The sequence below is a fragment of the Nilaparvata lugens genome, chromosome 10 (genome assembly GCF_014356525.2).
Source record: "Nilaparvata lugens isolate BPH chromosome 10, ASM1435652v1, whole genome shotgun sequence".
NCBI lineage: Eukaryota > Metazoa > Arthropoda > Insecta > Hemiptera > Delphacidae > Nilaparvata > Nilaparvata lugens.
In genome coordinates, this window is record NC_052513.1 from 34036249 (window position 1) to 34057371 (window position 21123).

The 21123-nt window shown below is 33.6% G+C and overlaps 1 protein-coding gene across 1 annotated transcript in view; it reads left to right on the top strand.

Annotated features, from left to right (window-relative positions):
* LOC111044027 overlaps window positions 1–21123 on the top strand; it is a 184013-nt gene that overhangs the window by 49359 nt on the left and 113531 nt on the right. Inside the window, exon 2 of the mRNA XM_039436711.1 lies at window positions 20222–20274. The gene's annotated coding sequence lies outside the window, so the exon portion shown is untranslated. The remainder of the gene's footprint in view (window positions 1–20221; window positions 20275–21123) is intronic.

Sequence of the window (21123 nt, forward strand, 5' to 3'; positions counted from 1 at the left end):
ATCTACAAGTATCTGATGTCACCTGTTCTAGTTGATTCAGTTGAATCATAATTCACAGTTCAATCATAATTTACTCTTAAAAACTGTTATTTGTTTTCGCCAAGATCAAAAACTCACTTATGTTAATAAACTCAGTTCACGTTTGAATTTGTATCCCATATGATAATTCATTCAGTTCCGTGATAATCTTTCCATCTCATAAAAATATTTCTCAACTATTTTATAATTAATTTTTTTCAATCAAGAATATTATAATTTCTTCAGCATTATTTAGTTAATTTAATCATTTTTTATTTATTTTCAATCGCCTATCAAATTTGTTTTTCAAATGTGAGAGTATTAATACTGATGGGCACGCATCATAAAAAATATTGAAACCCTACCTTATAGAAATAATAGACTCGGCCAGACATCTGTGTAATGCATGCAATAAATAATCCACTTGTCAGCTAATTGATTATGAATAAAAATTATTCTATAGTTTGATTAATCTCATCTTCAATGTAGATGAGATATATAGTGATATCAGAGTATGGAGGAATTCCTTTCCTTTTCATATTATCCTCAAAATTTGAAAAAACCTTGTGTATGCATCGATGCGCAGTTGAAAAATAAATATTCCTGCCAAATCTCATCAAATTCTATCAAAGCGTTTGGCTGTAATCGCGTTACATAAAGACAGACAAAAGAAAACCCGAGTTAAAACATAGACCTCACTACGTTCGGTCAATAATGTAATCTATACAGTGTTGGATTTACTTTATAAATTGTCGAATTGAATGAGTAGCATTGATGTTAATCATGAGAAATGCTGATATTCTAGAGTGAATCTGACTATAGTATAATGCCTAATCTAATCTCTCTCAGACTGTATCTCACTCTCTCACACATACTCTTCCTTTTTTCAGACTCCCTCACGTACTTACACACTCTTCTATCACTTTTCCGCTCTTCTATTCTTTGTCACTTTCTCTCATCAGTTTATTCCATCTTCTTCTTTCACTTTCGTTCACAATCTCTTTTCTCATCAACCCTCTCTTAGTTTCTCTCTCCTTCTTATGCAATTGCGTTTACACCGTTTAATCTTGGAATGTTGTGGTGTTACATTTTGTTTAGGGCTGAGCAATAGAGCATTGATTCAGTGATTGCTGTGTTATCTCATGTTGTACGTTCAGGTATTTTGGAGGCTGTAGGTAATCGTGTTGTATTCGTGTTGGGTTTACTATACAACTATTTATACAATTATCTGATATGAGACGTTTTGATGTACATTTTGAGAAATAGATTTGCTGCTGTCATACAAAAAATACGAAATATTTTTTCAAAATATTTACAAATACAAAAATCTGGTGTGGCGCACTCACACAACTTTCCTTGCCGTTATGAAAATTGATCACCTGACGCTAGTGTTCCCGCGCATCTCAAGTCTAGTACTCAAAGATTTGAGCCAGCTGGTGACAGGGCAATAACGCTGGAGACACACATGAGGTCTGCTATCTCTTCATAGTGAATGATTTAATAGAATCAACAATAATTTGCAATTGAATAATCACATTTTCTCAAATTTAAAGCTTATTTTCAATTTAGGGTGAAAATATTACTGAATATTAATTGTAGAGATTTTCATGCTCAATCTACTCCACTTGATTTTTTTTTGTTTAAATTGTATCTGAAGCCTGATAATTGGGAATCTAAAATTGAATTTTGCATTGATGGGGCGGAGCTCCTGAAATTTTTACAGATATGGGACTTGTGGCAGTTGATAGAGCTTATCGATTACTATTTTAGGTTTGAATTTGATCAAAATCGTTGGAGCCGTTTTCGAGAAAATCACGAAAAACCCTGTTTTTGACAACATTTTCGCAGTCATCTTGAATTGCATCTGATCGAAATTGTTCGTGTCGGATCCTTATAGTGAAAGGACCTTAAGTTCCAAATTTCAAGTCATTCCGTTAATTGGGAGATGAGATATCGTGTACACAGACGCACATCCACTCATACACACACACACACACACACACACACCACACACACACACACACACCACACACACACACACAACACACACACACAACACACACACACAACACACACACACACACACACACACACACACACACACAACACACACACACACACCACACACACACACACCACAACACACACACACCACACACACACACCACACACACACACACACACACACTGTCACGTGGTAATTTGAAACCACCAAATATTTTAAATGAGCCAATGAAATGTAATAGAACTATAAAATTGGAAAGAAGGTTAGACCTACCCAAAGAGTAAATCAACTCAAAGCAAGTATTATTAGCGATTAGGAGTAATAGCATTATCAACAACGATAAGAAAACATGTATTATTGTGATTTAAAAATTATGAGAACCCATTGGTAAGATCAAAAAATTATAAAGCGGCATATTTATTATTGGCGGATTGTAAAAAGAAAAAAAAAAATAAAATGCATGAACATTGAGGTTAGAGTTACTTGTTTACATTTTGAAAAGAATTAGTCGATCTTGGATAAATCGATAATTATCAGAACCAATACTGAACGAATCAGCTGATTATTCGATCAACCCATATGACCGGTTGAATCATATAAAATTCACTCATAAAGGATATATTAAGTATACTAAAGGAAGTCGATGTGTAGAATTACAAACAACTATTATTTCTGTATAAATATTTATTATAATCCAAAAAAGCATGATAATCAAGAGTATACAAAACTCATATAAAAACTAAATGTATTATCTATTAAAATCGTATGTTACGATTTATTTATGAATTCAATTTAAGATAAACACTCCATATATTTGTATAAAAACTTCTTTTATTTAATTTTTTCTATTATAAAGCCGAGGAAGCCCTGATTCCCAAGGCAACCAATTGTATTGAGTCTATTAAGTGAAGGCCAATCAGAGAGTAGCTTACAGAATTATTCGAGGAAGAGGCAAATTTTTCTGAAAACCTCCTTCTTCTGGCTTAAGATCCCGACCGGAGAGGATGCACATGGAGTTTAAGGTTTTTTCTTATTCCTTTTAAAAATTTTTAATGAACTATTAAGCCAAACCCCTTTTTTAAATGTAATGTATGTTTGTTGAATGTTAATTATTTGTGAACTCAGTGCTGTCAAGGAGTTCGTAATTGTAAAGATTCCCATAAAAATAGCTTTAATTCGAAAGAAACTTATAAAAATCTGGATCACGCGTTAGCCCAGCAGTGACGAAAAGGAGCCTACCCAATTAATTATTGGAAATAATTAATTCAATCCACGAGAACATCTAGAACTTCAGTCAGTGAGTGATAAGTCAAACCAAACGAGCTCGTTTTTTCGTTTTTTCTACGTTCAGTGGGGGTAATTAATTAACTAAAAAGCGCTATTCCAATTAATTAGAATTAAAATAAAAAGTCACCACGTGTTGAACAATATCACATAGTTCATAAGAACCTTTATAAATTTATTTATTATATGTAGGAAGCTTACTTCCATGCACTGCCCGAACTCATATTAAAGCCCTGAGATCTCATGTTTGAATATTAATTTATTAAATATTAATTTTGTTAATTGACCAAAGTATACCATATCAAACTTATAGACCGAACAGGTTTTTATTGCAGAATTGCATATTGATGGAAGTCTAAGTACCAGTATTAAAAATAATATATTTATGAATTTGAAACACACTATTGTGAATTTTAGCAAAGCCTGTGATAATTATTCAGATTTTAGGAATAGATTATTTAAGTGAATTATAGATTTATCGAATATTTTTATGCACATCTTTTTTGTGGGAATATATTTTGTGTTTTATGTCAGCATACAAATCGTAGAAATTTATTTTATCCTAGTTCATCTCGTGTTATATAGTTTGAGCTGTTTTGGTACCAACAAATATTTAGCAGCATTTAAAATTATTGAATCAAGTAATATTAACCTTATTCAGAGCACTCAATATTTATCATCCTTTGATGATATTCATTTTATCAGCCAGAACAAATATATTAAGAAATTATATTAATAAGGTTCCAGTTATATCATATAAGGATCCAGAGAACTTCAAGAACTGGCGTTGTAAGTTCTAAGGAATTTTGAAGGGGTATATTGGTGAATACTTGTATTCACGACGAGCGTTTTAAGAATCAACTAGAAACAACTATAGTTGGTCCTGATTATTCTCTAGTGGTACATGGTTACTGATAATCAGTCATCAAATATTCTTTTAATTTCCTTACTGGTATTCTTCAAGAACTTCATAGAAGCAGCGGTAAGAATTACCAATCACCGGTCACTGAACCTTATGGTGATTATTTGTATTTATAAAATTCATGTTTCTACCACTGAGCTAGAGCTGAGGTTTGAACCCAGTAATTTTGCGAGCCGGAAGGCCTTAATTTTTTGTGAATTTATTCGCAAAAGAGGGAATTTAGAGATTGCTCTTATAAATATCAGAAACACCGTATCAACTGTGAAGGATTTACAATTCACAACTTCATATAATAGCTTCACAACGTGGGACTCTATCATAAGAGATAACCCCTCAAGGAGCACAACTTCACACAATGGCGCCCAACGTGGGGCATGATGGAAAGCTTACCTATTCAATCTTACTACCAATGATTAATGGAATTATTGATAGAACTGAAAACTGCAAGAAGTATAATCTGAAGTTGATTCAACAAGATATATCTGATAATCTATTATAGTTTCTGGCTAAAATAATTGAGTTGCTCTACAAATTAAAATTTTTCAAGCTGCATGAATACAGACAAACTGTATCACACGAGTTTGATAATATAATTCTCATAATAGAAAAAAAAAAAAAATTGGATGGAAATTTCCATAAAAGTTATAGTAAAAATTTGATTTTGATCTTTGAATCTAGACATTGTATGCTGACCAGGGTTATAGGTTATTTGAGGCATTATAATACTGTGGTTAGTAAGGAAGATAAAACCCTACCTAAAATTTTTGAGAACTATATTAGTGTTTACAATCTATCTATGTCAGAAGTCATACCTGTATCACTCGAAGGTCTTTTCGTAATATATGTACATGACACTTGAAATTTTTAACACCACACAATTTTATCCGGAATAGGCACTATCACTGAATCCATTTTAATATTCCTGAGATTGGTAATACACTTGGCAATTTATTCGAAGTATTCCATAATATCGTCGCCATGGACCAGTCGCCGACCGATGTGGTTAGCCAGCCATCCGCCGCCATCAACCTAGAAAAACGCAACACCACATTAGATTCTTCAGTCGGTTATACTACCAATTTCATGACGAAAGATTTCATAAACGAATTCAAACTTATACTCGACCAAGCCTTAGAAGAAATGACTGAAAAAATACAAGAAGACATCAATGAAAGCGCTAAAGCCATCCAGGATAAAATGGAAGAAAATATCAAAATCATCCAAAAAGATATCAAAACTGACCACGAAGGTGTTGAGAAGAGGGAAGAGAAATTTGATGAAAAAATTTTCTGAATTCAAGGAAGAGATCAAAACAGTCAGACAGGATGTCGAAGCTATGGATGAAGTGCCTAAAGAAATTGAAAAACGGGTAGACATATTAGGTGAGGAGAGAGGTACCACTATCATAGAAGCTACAACGGAAAAGGTATTAGAAAATAAATGCGGGATAGAATCGAAGATGGATGAAAATGTCAATAGAATGGAAATAATAACTAAAGAACAAAGTGACGTGCTGACAGGTATAGCAAACTTAACGGGGGAGGGGGCGAAATCAGGTGAGAGATGCGATGTATTAGAAAATGCCGTAGTCGGACAACAACTAAAGATAACCACATTATATGGCGAAGTGAATGAGAACATAAAAACTATAGATGATAAATGGACCGCAAGTGAGGAAAGAGTCTCCAGACTAGCGACATCCATGGAAAATATTCCAGCCAGCAGAATACATTATATACCGATTGAACCAGTAAATAGCACTCAACCTTTCCAAAATCTTGGAAAATTTGATAATTCCTACCGTCACATGCAACCCAAACCATTTGTGGACCAAATAAGAGCCGTTCAAGAACTGACACCCACCTCTTGGTTAATGTGGCATTTCCAATTATCCAGTCTACTACTCGGCGAGCCGCTGATGTTTTTCCAGAGCCGGATGCGAGATATCAACAGCCTGGAGGACTTCATCTCCCAGTTCCTGCAACAGTATTGGAGTAAATGTAAACAGATGGACGCATTGTCAGAAATTATTTTATGCACTTACGATAGTAGAAATAGACAATCCTACACTGATTTTATAACAGATCTGATGAGCAGAAACGATCAGTTAGACGAATCTCTAACTGATTCATCACTGGTCCACATCTTATCAAAAAAGCTTCCTTTCAATGTTCGTATGACACTGGCAGTATCTTCGATTTCCAGTTGTGAAGAATTGATAGAACATTTACATTGTATCCAGTCAGCTACTTCTGAGCCAAATTATATAAATAGACAAGCAGGAAATTTTACTCAATCTAAAAACAATAATAATAGTCATTTCAGAAAAAATTATAATAGTGAAAATTATATTGCAAATGCTGGAGCAAATGCGCAAAGTGCAAAGTACATTGAAAATAATTCCAGGAACAGATCCCAATATTACAATAATAAACGGTATCACAAAGAAGCACATTATGACAGCAGACGTCATTGGAAGAGAAACGATAAACAGGATATAAATTTCACAAATCAGGACGATCATAATCAAAATAGCAATAGGCTAAACACATCCTATACAGTGGCATGCACAATAATAACAGACCAACAAAAACCTACAGTAAATCAACCACCAGAACAAATCCACCACCGCACCAGCCCGCCACCAAATAAAGATATCAAACATACATCAAAATCAATCTGCAAAAAGCAACCCCATATTAAGCCTACTATTTTCCCCCCGAGGATCTACCACCAGTAACCAGCCCACCACCGAAAATAACATGCAGCATCGACACAGAAATGATTAAGGAATTGCCAATAACCAAGCCTAAAAATAATGAACCACAGTCATGCACCGAAACTGTGTACCAGCATGCAATAACCCCACAACATACCCGGTTTGAACAGCCACCACCCAAGCATCGTTGGATTCACCCGCAGCACACTAGGTTCAAGGAGCAAACCGCTACCAAAGCAAGCCGAAAGTGTGACCGGCAGGACGACGTCGGAGCGAACCCTAGAGTCCAACACCGGAAGGCCCACCGGAGAAAACAACAAAGAAGGCCCCGGAAGAGAGGTTACCGTCCGCATGCCAAATTCAAACACCACAAAAAAGAGGCACAGGAACCAAGCAACCAGGAAAAGAAGGCAACATGCAGGGAGGAATACCGGCACCAGAATGAAGTGGATAAAGATACCAACATGCACCCGAAGCACACGCGGTTCAAGCAAGCAGCTTACCGTCGTGATTGCAATTACGGAATAAAGAAAAGGAACATGCTCAAAAACAAGGAAAAAGTAATAACGGATACGGGTTTAGAAAATGATAAAGGAAGAAATTATTATAGGAAGCTATTGGAAGATGGAATATGTGCATTAAAATTTAAAGAAGGAATGAATTGTTCATTGAAGGAAAGAACATCTGGTTATTGCCTACCAAGAGGTTATGCTATGTCCTTAACAAGTATGTTGATCTATTTTGCAATGATTATTAGTATGACTATGATGTCAGTTAAAGAACATGTGGAAAATATAATAATGGATGGTAAAACGTGTGAAATAAAATTGAATGGAATAGTACATTGTTTATCGGAAATGGAATTATACGATTGTTGTTTATGGAAAGGTTATGTTGGAAGAAATACAATAAATACATTGATTTATTTCGTGAATATTATTATTATTATGGCTGTGATAGCAATTAAAGAAAATATTATTAAAGTACTGATGAATGAGGGCGTGATATATGCTAAGAGAATCAATTCAAAAATTTTCAAAACCAATTTGAAACCCAGAAAAGTTGAGGATAGACAAAGCAAATATTCTAAATTATCCAAGATAAGAGAGCTGATGGAGAATCGGTCGTCAGAGCCGCCAAACAATTCACAGAATCAAAACAAAATATTTCTAATCTCAAGCCGTATTATCGGGACAATAAGCGATAAGGATATAAACAATAATATTTTTGTTAAACGTCATTGGCCTACCTGACAAGATATACATACCAGACGAACGCCAACAATAAACTTAATTAGCAGACGAGTATCCACTTCGAATAACAACACCTAAAAATAAAGAAATAAAAAATGTAGAAACCATTTTTAACACCTTTCTTATTAGTGAAACAAGAGAATAAATAACTTCTAATGTTAAAAGCCAACTTACCTTCATGTAGCAGGAAGAGACATCAAGATGGCGACAAGTGATGAACCGAAGCCAACGTAAACCAGCTGTCTACTACGAAAACCAGAGTAGTCAATGCCTATTAAATCATCAAAGTTGATACCCCGAATAAGAAGATCAAGTGTCATATAAATGTGAATTGCATGTAGAGATATTATAAAAATATTATATTATTATTATTTATGTATAAACTAATTAAGAAAATCACTAAAATTATCCGCCAAATGATCAAACCGCATAGTTACCACCAAAAGCATTAATCCCAAGTCTCAATGTATTAGAGGAATAAGAAGTTCTTGTTGATAAAACCTACCAAAGATTATCCTTAAAAATATCCATTATATGAAAGCAAAGCCCAAATTCTGCAAGAGAATGAAATGAAAATGTACAAGTCACTGTTCTATGTTGAGGAAAAAAAATATATATATATATATTATACTCTGCAAGTCGGAGAATTACCAGTTTGTTAGGTTGGCAATGATTTTGCACCAACGTTCAAATGTGCTTCTGGCCTGAGGGCGGAGCGTGGATTAGAAAAAAGATTTATATTATGTATGGAGGAGGAGATAGTTTATATTGTGTATTGTGTGTAGAAGGAGATTGGCCGATGTAAGGCGTATGTATTTGAATTGAATTTATTTATTGTTGTATATGTTGTTGAATTGTTAGGAGGTAGGATTCTCAGTAGAGTTATTAGCAGACTTTGTAACATGTATGATTTCTGATCCAAAACCAACTGGATCATAAAATTTATATTATATTCTCGAATTGTCGTTTTAAATCAGAAATCAGAGGGCGTTTTGTGTCACGTGGTAATTTGAAACCACCAAATATTTTTAAATGAGCCAATGAAATGTAATAGAACTATAAAATTGGAAAGAAGGTTAGACCTACCCAAAGAGTAAATCAACTCAAAGCAAGTATTATTAGCGATTAGGAGTAATAGCATTATCAACAACGATAAGAAAACATGTATTATTGTGATTTAAAAATTATGAGAACCCATTGGTAAGATCAAAAAATTATAAAGCGGCATATTTATTATTGGCGGATTGTAAAAAGAAAAAAAAAATAAAATGCATGAACATTGAGGTTAGAGTTACTTGTTTACATTTTGAAAAGAATTAGTCGATCTTGGATAAATCGATAATTATCAGAACCAATACTGAACAAATCAGCTGATTATTCGATCAACCCATATGACCGGTTGAATCATATAAAATTCACTCATAAAGGATATATTAAGTATACTAAAGGAAGTCGATGTGTAGAATTACAAACAACTATTATTTCTGTATAAATATTTATTATAATCCAAAAAAGCATGATAAATCAAGAGTATACAAAACTCATATAAAAACTAAATGTATTATCTATTAAAATCGTATGTTACGATTTATTTATGAATTCAATTTAAGATAAACACTCCATATATTTGTATAAAAACTTCTTTTATTTAAATTTTTCTATTATAAAGCCGAGGAAGCCCTGATTCCCAAGGCAACCAATTGTATTGAGTCTATTAAGTTGAAGGCCAATCAGAGAGTAGCTTACAGAATTATTCTAGGAAGAGGCAAATTTTTCTGAAAACCTCCTTCTTCTGGCTTAAGATCCCGACCGGAGAGGATGCACATGGAGTTTAAGGTTTTTTCTTATTCCTTTTAAAAATTTTTAATGAACTATTAAGCCAAACCCCTTTTTTAAATGTAATGTATGTTTGTTGAATGTTAATTATTTGTGAACTCAGTGCTGTCAAGGAGTTCGTAATTGTAAAGATTCCCATAAAAATAGCTTTAATTCGAAAGAAAATTATAAAAATCTGGATCACGCGTTAGCCCAGCAGTGACGAAAAGGAGCCTACCCAATTAATTATTGGAAATAATTAATTCAATCCACGAGAACATCTAGAACTTCAGTCAGTGAGTGATAAGTCAAACCAAACGAGCTCGTTTTTTCGTTTTTCTACGTTCAGTGGGGGTAATAATTAACTAAAAAGCGCTATTCCAATTAATTTAAATAAAATAAAAAGTCACCACGTGTTGAACAATATCACATAGTTCATAAGAACTTTTATAAATTTATTTATTATATGTAGGAAGCTTACTTCCATGCACTGCCCGAACTCATATTAAAAGCCCTGAGATCTCATGTTTGAATATTAATTTATTAAATATTAATTTTGTTAATTGACCAAAGTATACCATATCAAACTTATAGACCGAACAGGTTTTTATTGCAGAATTGCATATTGATTGGAAGTCTAAGTACCAGTATTAAAAATAATATATTTATGAATTTGAAACACACTATTGTGAATTTTAGCAAAGCCTGTGATAATTATTCAGATTTTAGGAATAGATTATTTAAGTGAATTATAGATTTATCGAATATTTTTATGCACATCTTTTTTGTGGGAATATTTTGTGTTTTATGTCAGCATACAAATCGTAGAAATTTATTTTATCCTAGTTCATCTCGTGTTATATAGTTTGAGCTGTTTTGGTACCAACAAATATTTAGCAGCATTTAAAATTATTGAATCAAGTAATATTAACCTTATTCAGAGCACTCAATATTATCATCCTTTGATGATATTCATTTTATCAGCCAGAACAAATATATTAAGAAATTATATTAATAAGGTTCCAGTTATATCATATAAGGATCCAGAGAACTTCAAGAACTGGCGTTGTAAGTTCTAAGGAATTTTGAAGGGGTATATTGGTGAATACTTGTATTCACGACGAGCGTTTTAAGAATCAACTAGAAACAACTATAGTTGGTCCTGATTATTCTCTAGTGGTACATGGTTACTGATAATCAGTCATCAAATATTCTTTTAATTTCCTTACTGGTATTCTTCAAGAACTTCATAGAAGCAGCGGTAAGAATTACCAATCACCGGTCACTGAACCTTATGGTGATTATTTGTATTTATAAAATTCATGTTTCTACCACTGAGCTAGAGCTGAGGTTTGAACCCAGTAATTTTGCGAGCCGGAAGGCCTTAATTTTTTGTGAATTTATTCGCAAAAGAGGGAATTTAGAGACTGCTCTTATAAATATCAGAAACACCGTATCAACTGTGAAGGATTTACAATTCACAACTTCATATAATAGCTTCACAACGTGGGACTCTATCATAAGAGATAACCCCTCAAGGAGCACAACTTCACAACACACCACACACACACACACACACACACCACCACACACACACACACACACACCACACACACACACACACCACCACACACACACACACACAACACACACACACACACACACCACACACACACACACACACACACACACACACAACACACACACACACATACACACACATACACATATATACAGACCAATACCCAAAAACCACTTTTTTGGACTCAGGGGACCTTGAAACGTATAGAAATTGGGGTACCTTAATTTTTTTCGGAAAGCAATACTTTCCTTACCTATGGTAATAGGGCAAGGAAAGTAAAATAGCTAGTTTGATACCAGATAATCTCTTTCGAAAACTTTAAAAATGTGTTTGAATGGGCCCAATATCTGAGATTTCTATGTTACTTTCCTCTTGCTTCAAGATCTTTGAGATGCAAATGAAATAATATGAAATGGATGAGATTTCTCGAATTCATGTAGATCACATACTATGTAGGTTACACATAATTACATTTTTGTCCTCAATATTGAATTCAATATACCGGTACAGTCCGGTCGGAACTGGGGTTTCCAGATAGGCAGTGTCGGAATTGTCTGATCACAGTAAAATAATCTACATGGTTAATATTGAATAGCGGTGAGGGCTGGTGATAATAATACATGGAGTCACTGTAATATGTTATGTATTTGAATCATAATTTGACAAGTATTTAGAAGTGCCATAACAAAAGTGCAACACTATTAAAACTCGGTTTATTATAGCTCGATATAGTCGGAAATTCTCTCAAAAATGAAGGAATAACACACTAAAAACTATCGAAAACAAGCGATAAGTATGGAACAAAGAAACAGTGATGAGGATACCAAGTCTAGACTGTAGATACGAAACTTTTTGTCAGATGTCGCTTCATCATTACAAGTTTTGATATTTGATGTTTTAAGTTTTGATGTTTCATTTGATAATATTCTTTCAATTTGTGATCACGCTCATTCTATCATAGATAAAAGTAATTTTATATAATGAATTGTTCATTTGAGTTATTGATGTAAAGGTGCGTGCAGTACAGACTTGTGCGCCGCGGTCATGCGCATTTCGGTTTTTGTCAGCTGCTAATATGCTTATTGCATTTCTACAGAGACAGTAAGATAAAGATATAATTGACCGAGCGAAGTGAGGTCTAAGATTCAAGTCGATGGTTTGGCATTTCTCTTGATGTTTAAATGTTTTTATATTGCGCATTTACGGCGAAACGCGGTAATAGATTTTCATGAAATTTGACAGGTATGTTTCTTTTTAAATTGCGCCTCGACGTATATACAAGGTTTTTGGAAATGTTGCATTTCAAGGATAATATAAAAGGAGCCTCCTTCATACGTCAATATTACCGTAAAAATCAGACTATAGAAATTATTCATCATAAATCAGCTGTCTAGTGGACTATAATACTACCCGTTCAAAAACATCGAACATTTTGAAAATTGTATCTTTCCATCAACGTTGTAGACAGTTGCAGCCAGACCTGATAACAGCGCTCACGCTCACATTCCGGGACGACACGTTACGGTACGATAGGATAGAAAGCTCTATATTTATTTAGGATTTTTTCTAGACATTTTGAATTTTGATAAATTATTTATTAATTTTTGAGAAAACATAACAACAGGTCAATGTAACTTACTGAGCGCGAGGTCTACTGTTCACAGAACTACTAGTAAGTTTAGCATCAGCTGAAGAAAAGCGTAATTCACGTGTCTGTGGCGCATAAGTCTGTACGCACCTTGATACGAATGCAAAGCTATTCAGGGAAATTCATATAATACATCGTAAGACAAACTTCATAATACATCCTACTGTATGCAAGCTGCATGAATGATTCCAGCCTCTTCTTGCACTGCATCCATAACTTTCAGTGTTTAGTTCCGTTGCAAGATAATAAATTCAGTGCAGATGTGTCATGCTTGGAGTATGCTGTATAAATTTTAAAATTTATGAATGGAATGATAGTCACCGATAAAATACACACGTAATTCGCAGGGCAGTGGCTTGAGAAGTTATATAGCACACTGTTACATATCATCACGGAGCTATAGTTTTATTATATCACCGATTATATTGTGGTTCAGTTCACAATAGTGACATTATGGTGATATTGGTTTTACAGGAACAATACTGAGACGGGAGGCAATTGAGTAGAAGGAATATGGGAGAGAGTGAAAAGTAAGAGTGATATAAAGTGTGGGGAAAAATGTTGAAAGTAAAGGCTGGAGGAAGAGCAAATATCAGAAAGTATGAATGAGTTCAAAAGTATGAAGTATAAATATCAAAAGTATGAATGAATTTACTAACTGTGTAAATGAACATGAAAGTGAATGAAAAGTGAGAGTAAATATGAATGTAGAGAGCAAAGATTGAGAAGAAACATGAGAGAGAGATTGAAAGCATGGAGTGAAACTGTAAAAATGAGTAAACTTATTGAATTAAGATGGAAGAAGTGAGAGTGAGAGAGAAGTGTCTGTAAAAAATAATTTAGAGAGAAAGCATTGAGAGTGAAGAGTTTGGACAGAGAGTAGAGGAGGAAGAAAAAGATGAATGGAGAGAGTAAATTAGATTGAGTAAAGTAGTAAAGCAGAAAAATATGAATGAAGAGAGAAGTAGATAACTGAAGGAGCAAATTCGAATAAGTTGATAGAAATGAGATTGACATAAGAAATAGAAATGTTTTTGAATGTGTACAGTTATAACTTACCTCACACTTGGATAAATACGTAAACTTTCCTTACGAGTTATACGACATAATTTGATCGTTTATTATTCTGACTTGACTTCTGGGTGTACCTTATCTTTTTATTTATAGGCCTGCACATGCAAGTACAAATATACAAGTACATGCTAGTATCTTTCGCTCTTGTATTTACTCATTTCGGTAAGGGTGTGTGATATGAACATGTATATGTTTAACGTAGGTGTGACTTATGATTTGTGATATGATGTCCCCCGTATTAAGTCCAAAGGTGTGGGATTTACTATTCATTTGACTTGTGAATAATGTTTTTACTATCAACTACTTTATTACGCGACATTGAACCGTGAATAGGGATTACGTCAGTATATGTGATTTGACCTGTTTTCTTTTTTATGAATGGGTGAGATTTGTGAATGAGGTTAGGTTGATGGTGATGTCACGATTGACTACTCCGAGTATAGTTAATTCTGTTACAATAAGAAGTTTTTGTTACGGGGTGCAACGCATGATTGAATCATGTTTAGCCTATGATTCTTAGAGGAATGGGTTTCTTTGTATGTTTTTGTATCATGTGGTTTCTATGCATTTTCATTTTGAACAGTTCTTCGTTAATTTGAGATAACTTTTTCTTTGGTTCTCAGATGTATAATAAATAAACAGTTCTTCATTCAGTTCTTCATTCAACAGTTCTTTTTTGAACAGTTCTTCATTTTGAGATAACTTTTTCTTTGGTTCTCAGATGTATAATAAATAAATCGAAGACAACTTCCCGGTTCACTAATTTATGGAATTCACATTTTCACATTCACATTTTCTGTAAGATTAGATACAAAACAGCACAATGTTATGAGTAACTAGCAGGTAACCCGTGCTCCGCAAGGGTCAAATTATGAACGTGACAAACTGAAAACTTGACCTACTGAAATCTTGAAGAATTCAAAATAGGCCTATAACTATGCTCGGTAAATCAAGAATCAATATGCAAATATTTTCAAGTTAATCAGTCTAGTAGTTCAGACGTGATGACGACATTCGTAAGTGATCAATCCCGTACGTGTAAAAGGAAAGCCTCTTCTTTCCTATATTATATATTATAGAAGATGTTATTTTATCAACTATTTCATGCAAATAATTGACACAATAATTAACTTACATACAATATCATACTCAAAAATTACAGAAATAGACATGTAACCTTAATAACCTATGTGTAACCTTATCTAAATTTGGGAGAGGAATAGCACAAGGTTATCTTATTTATTCTCTCTCTATCATTTTCCTGATGTACTTATTGCATGAATCTATGAGGAATAAAGAGTAATAATTGTTTAATAAAGACAAAATTACATATTTAAATCAAATATCAATGTAATATCTTGTATGGTATATCATAATAAACGTCTGGGTTATGGTTTATTTGAACCAGGTTCAAATAAACAAGAAATAACAACCAATTTGAATTGTATTCCTGTTGTCTTGAAGAAGAAAAAATATAATTAGTAAGTAGCGGGTACGGTGCAATGAAGAAATAGAATAATAGCATTATTGCAATGCATTTCCCATAACGTTGTTACAACTCGTATAATAGAAGAGGTGCAATTGTTTTATTCTCACCATTCAATTGATAATTGACTGATAACAACTATTCTCGATGCAACCGTAATTGATGTCGGTGGTATGTGGTATTTCTTTTTATTGTGAATTATCCATGTTAGCTTTTCCAAGAAAGATCCACTTTATCTTGATTTTTCATTCTTCTGGTGTGAAAGTATAAACAAAGTCCTTACTCTGAGTTAATGCCATTTTTCATACAAATTTTTCTTCGACTATTTTCAGGCTTATTTTCATTTATCATCTATAAGTAAATATTTTAAATATACAAATAATATCTTACAGAAGTGAGGTGAATATTAATATTATGAAGGTATTATTAATATTATGAGAATGAGTTGATTTCTTAATTGACCGAGCGAAGTGAGGTCTAAGATTCAAGTCGACGGTTTGGCATTTCTCTTAATGTTTAAATGTTTATGTTTATATGTTGCGCATTTACGGTTTAATTTGACAGGTATGTTCCTCTTTTAATTGCGCGTCGACGTATATACAATGTTTTTGGAAATTTTGCATTTCAAGGATAATATAAAAGGAAAAAGGATTCTCCTTCATACGCCAATATTAGCCATAGAATTATTCATCATAAATCAGCTGACAAGTGATTACACAGATGTGTGGAGAAGCCAGTCTATTGCTGTATTCCCATAAGGTATTTAGTTTCAATCAGGTACTTGTGGATGAGAATACTGCGTGAGGTCTACTGTTCACAGAACTACTAGTAATCTTTTATTCAAGAGGATAACAAAATATTGTTATTTAGTTCTGTTGAATTTATCTTCATTTGTTGTTAAACGGCTCTCATGACCATATTTGAAATACTTGGTCGTGTCTACTCTCGGCCAATGACAGTAGAGCTCAACTTCCATTGGTCAACAGCTAATGATCAATATTGTAGGCTTCACCCACACTATATTATATTCTGCTGCTCAATGTTTAAGCTTTCAGTTCACTATAGATTGATAACGTAACCATCGGAACAAGAAACAAGTATCTCAAATTTCTTTAATAAAACAGTAGCCTATGACAATATAAAGCCATCATTTATCATTTCATTTATTTTTTAAGAGGTTGAACGTGTGTTCAAATGCTACTAAAACACAGCTCATCCTTTGCCCAATCTTGTCTTGAATATTATCAACCAGTTTCTTATTCATTTATTTAATTCATTTTATTGTATTCCCCCCAGTAGTCTAGATAATATAAGCTACTTTGTCTCTCCACCTCAATTCTTACATAAAACAAGTAGCTAATGCTCCATTGCAATTAGTATCCACTTTTTGTTTCATTTCTGACTTAGTATTATTCAAATTAGGCCTTCTTTCTACCTGCATATCTGATCAAAGCTCAATGATATTTCTGCATTCACTCATTCTCTTATTATTTCCTATCCTTATCCAACTCTTCACTCTTGTATATTTTTCATCCTTATTCTATTCGTTTATCTTATTCTATTCTCCATTCTCACTGAATACTTCTTTCATTCTTATTGTTGACTTCATTTTTTCTATTTTTCACTTGTATTCCAAGTTTCATGCAAAAGTAAGGTAGCCTAAACCAGTATTGCGACCTGCGCCCAAGCAAAAACAATACAAAACAAACCAAGATTGTTCTGATAGTGTTGACAGATGCTACGTTTCTTCTAATGAACGATTCTAGTTGGCAAAAAAAAGGAAAGGTTCTTGGGGAATAAGATAGGAACCGAACAAATGCATATAATACAGGATTGCAACTTCTCTATTGAGTTTCACTTTAAACTGTCAGAATTTCTTGTTGTATAACACTAGCGCTCTCTATTCGAGCAACACTGATAGTCTGGAATGGATGTCACTAGAGTCGTAAAGTAATGTAGTCCAAAAATAGAAGAAAATGTATTCGCGTTGCTTGATAAATGCCCTGTATTCGGAGTGTATTGTGATAAGGTCGGGAAACATGTATCACTTTGTGAGTTGAGTGGCACCGCATGATTCATTTCCCAACTCTCGTTTTATGTAATTTAATAGCATTTTATGCATTCTCCATTTATGTGTGGCTCACACTCACAAGCACTCTGCACATCAACTGAAAGCTCTCACAAGACGAGAAATAAATAATCCTTGCACTCGTTCACTTGAGATACATGTTGCACTTTTACTCCTCATACAGTTAATTGGTTTTTCTGTGTTTTTTATTGTGGAGGATGATCCCCATAATATAATCTACCTCAGTTTGATCTAAACTAAGTTAATAGTTAGATTCTTCAATAATCTAAATCTTCTTCTTTTGAAGTTTCATAGTCATTTTCAAGAGGTATTAGATATTTGTAGTACCTATATTATCTTCTACCACAAGAAATTCAGTAATCAGTCGCTGTAGGGGAAGACCAGGGGTTACAACTATTTATGAGGCATCCATTATTTTAGCACACTGTTGATATTATAGTTTACTAGTAGCTCTGTGAACAGTAGACCTCGCGCTCAGTAAGTTACATTGACCTGTTGTTATGTTTTCACAAAAATTAATAAATAATCTATCAATTTAAAATGTCTAGAAAAATCCTAAATAAACATAAAGCTTTCTGTCCTATCGTACCGTGACGTGTCGTCCCGGAATGTGAGTGTGAGCGCTGTTATCAGGTCTGGCTGCAACCATAGAGAAACAAATTTGTGTCGCAACTTTTACTGTTATCTCAAGCCGATTACTGTCGATTATTGTAAATTTTTACTGTTTTGTTGGGGTGAGAGTGTATGAACGGCACAATTTGAGAGACTACCAGCGTCACACAGCTGCATGGGGGAGTACTAAGTGAACTATCGGCTTGGGATAACAGTAAAAGTTGCGACATAAACGCCCTATACCATAGGATATCTACTTATGCTATCGTTTACTTATGCTGCAACTGTCTACAACGTTGATGGAAAGGTACAGTTTTCAAGATGTTCGATGTTTTTGAACGGGTTGTATTATAGTCAACTGTCTACTAACGTTGATGGAATTTGGAAAGATACATTTTCAAGTTGTTCGATGTTTTTGAACGGGTAGTATTATAGTCCACTAGACAGCTGATTTATGACGAATAATTCTATAGTCTGATGTTCACGGTAATATTGGCGTATGAAGGAGGCTCCTTTTATCTTTTATGTTAATCCTTGAAAAGAAAATTTTCCAAAAACCTTGTATATACGTCGACGCGCAATTTAAAAAGGAAAAAATTTCAAATTACATGAAAATCTATTACCGCGTTTCGTTGTAAATGCGCAACATATAAACATTTAAACATTAAGAGAAATGCCAAACCGTCGACTTGAATCCTTGAAATTATCTTAGATCTCACTTCGCTCGGTCAATTATGATACGTATGTTATCTCCGTACAGTTAGTGCCATTCACACAGTTTCAGTTAGAACTGGATTTAGTCCATATCAAGTCTCGTTCGTTATAATTACAGTGACTATATTACCCAGTAATATAGTAACTGTAGTTATAATGTAGTTAATTTTGAGTTTTAACCACCAGCTGATTAGATTCAGTTCCAGCTTTGACTGTGCAAACCGCCCTAAAAGGTGGAATTGTTAGTTCAGCACAATATCCTAGTAAATCCAAGACAGTATTTTGAGAAATATCTGAAAACTCTTTACTGAGGATGATGTCTGTATTTATATGTCCTATGCTTGGGCTAGGGTGATGGGAGGGATAATGTTGTGAGATAAGTGTACTTTAGCTACAGTTTTAGATGAGTTCCGAACCATCGGGAAGCGATTTTGTAGCTTATTACAATAACCCAAGTATACATGGGTGATGAAAGGTATGACGAGAAATGAACGGAGTGACAGTTTTAGTTGGGTTCCAAACCACTAGGAAGTGATTTTGAAACTCATGACTGTCTGTTAGCAAAGTGGTCTTGAAGAAGACCACCGTTCCAACGGGAAAACTGAGAGCACGGCGCTTAACCTATCTGTACATTACATAGTTCTGTCTGCGAGTACGAGCAATCACCATTATGTCTATATTTTCTTTGATATAAATAAAAATAGAAATACAAGAACCCTTTTTCAAAATTGTTTACTCACTAAAAAATATGGATTTGTATTTTTATTTCTATTCAAGAGTGGCCCTAACGGAAAACAAGATAATTCTTTGATATTTATGTTGGAAATTTTCAATTTCTCCTAACTTTTTAATCTCAATATTGTACTGAACTATGCTGTTGTACTGTACATCCTGACTCTGTTTTGTAATACTGTAAAAGTAAAATTAGTCACATTGTATAAGATTTTTTTTATATTTTGAATATTGAATACAGTAAATTATATCAAACTTTTTTTTCCAGGTGCTATAGCTGGGAAACTGTTGAGCATTGGTGTTGGATTCTCCTTCGATAAGGTAGGAACGATACTTTCAATAGCCATAATTCTTTTCCGATATAATTACTTCAATATTACAGTTTATGGAAGATACTAGAGAATCTTTTGAGAAAGCAATTTTGAAGAATGTTTCTTGAAAATTTTGTCTAAACATCAAGATTCTCCACTTTGAAATATTTATACTTTTGAGATTCTCTTCTTTCAGGAAATAAATGTTAATTGTCAACGCGGCGTATTTCAGGCTATTTATAGTAAAAAATGATATCCGGTAAAAAATACATTACAATATTATTGTATTACATAACTTTGGTCTCACTCATTCTTGTCTCTTGATATTCAAATTGATATTCAAAACTCAACATGTGAACAAAACTTCATAACAATATTTCAACCGATATTGGAAAGCTACTAGAAAACATTTCTGAAGGCGATCAATACAGACTATATTGGTTTTTTATTTTCGAACAAGACTAATGTTATATTTGGGTTGAACATTTATGAATGTTGTTCACATTGTGAAAGGATACCTACACATATCATGGTTGATGTATGGAATGATAGAGTGCATTTTGAAAGCTCACTCAAATCTCTATAAACTTTCTCTTCCTAGTACTCTCCTAGTCTGATCTAGTTGTGAGTCATCTCTTTTGAATCACACAGTAGGTGGGTGGGAGGTACAAAATATCTTAAGACGATTTTCCCAAATTGCTTTTGGATTGCTTTACGTGATTTAATATGTTTTATTGAGGCTGTTGAGGGTGCAACCAACTAACACTAAACTTGTGAAATAGATTCAAATTTATTTCTTTCTCTAAGAATTACAAATACTTTTTCTCTTCTTTCTCTTGCTTTTCTCCTTTTACGAACT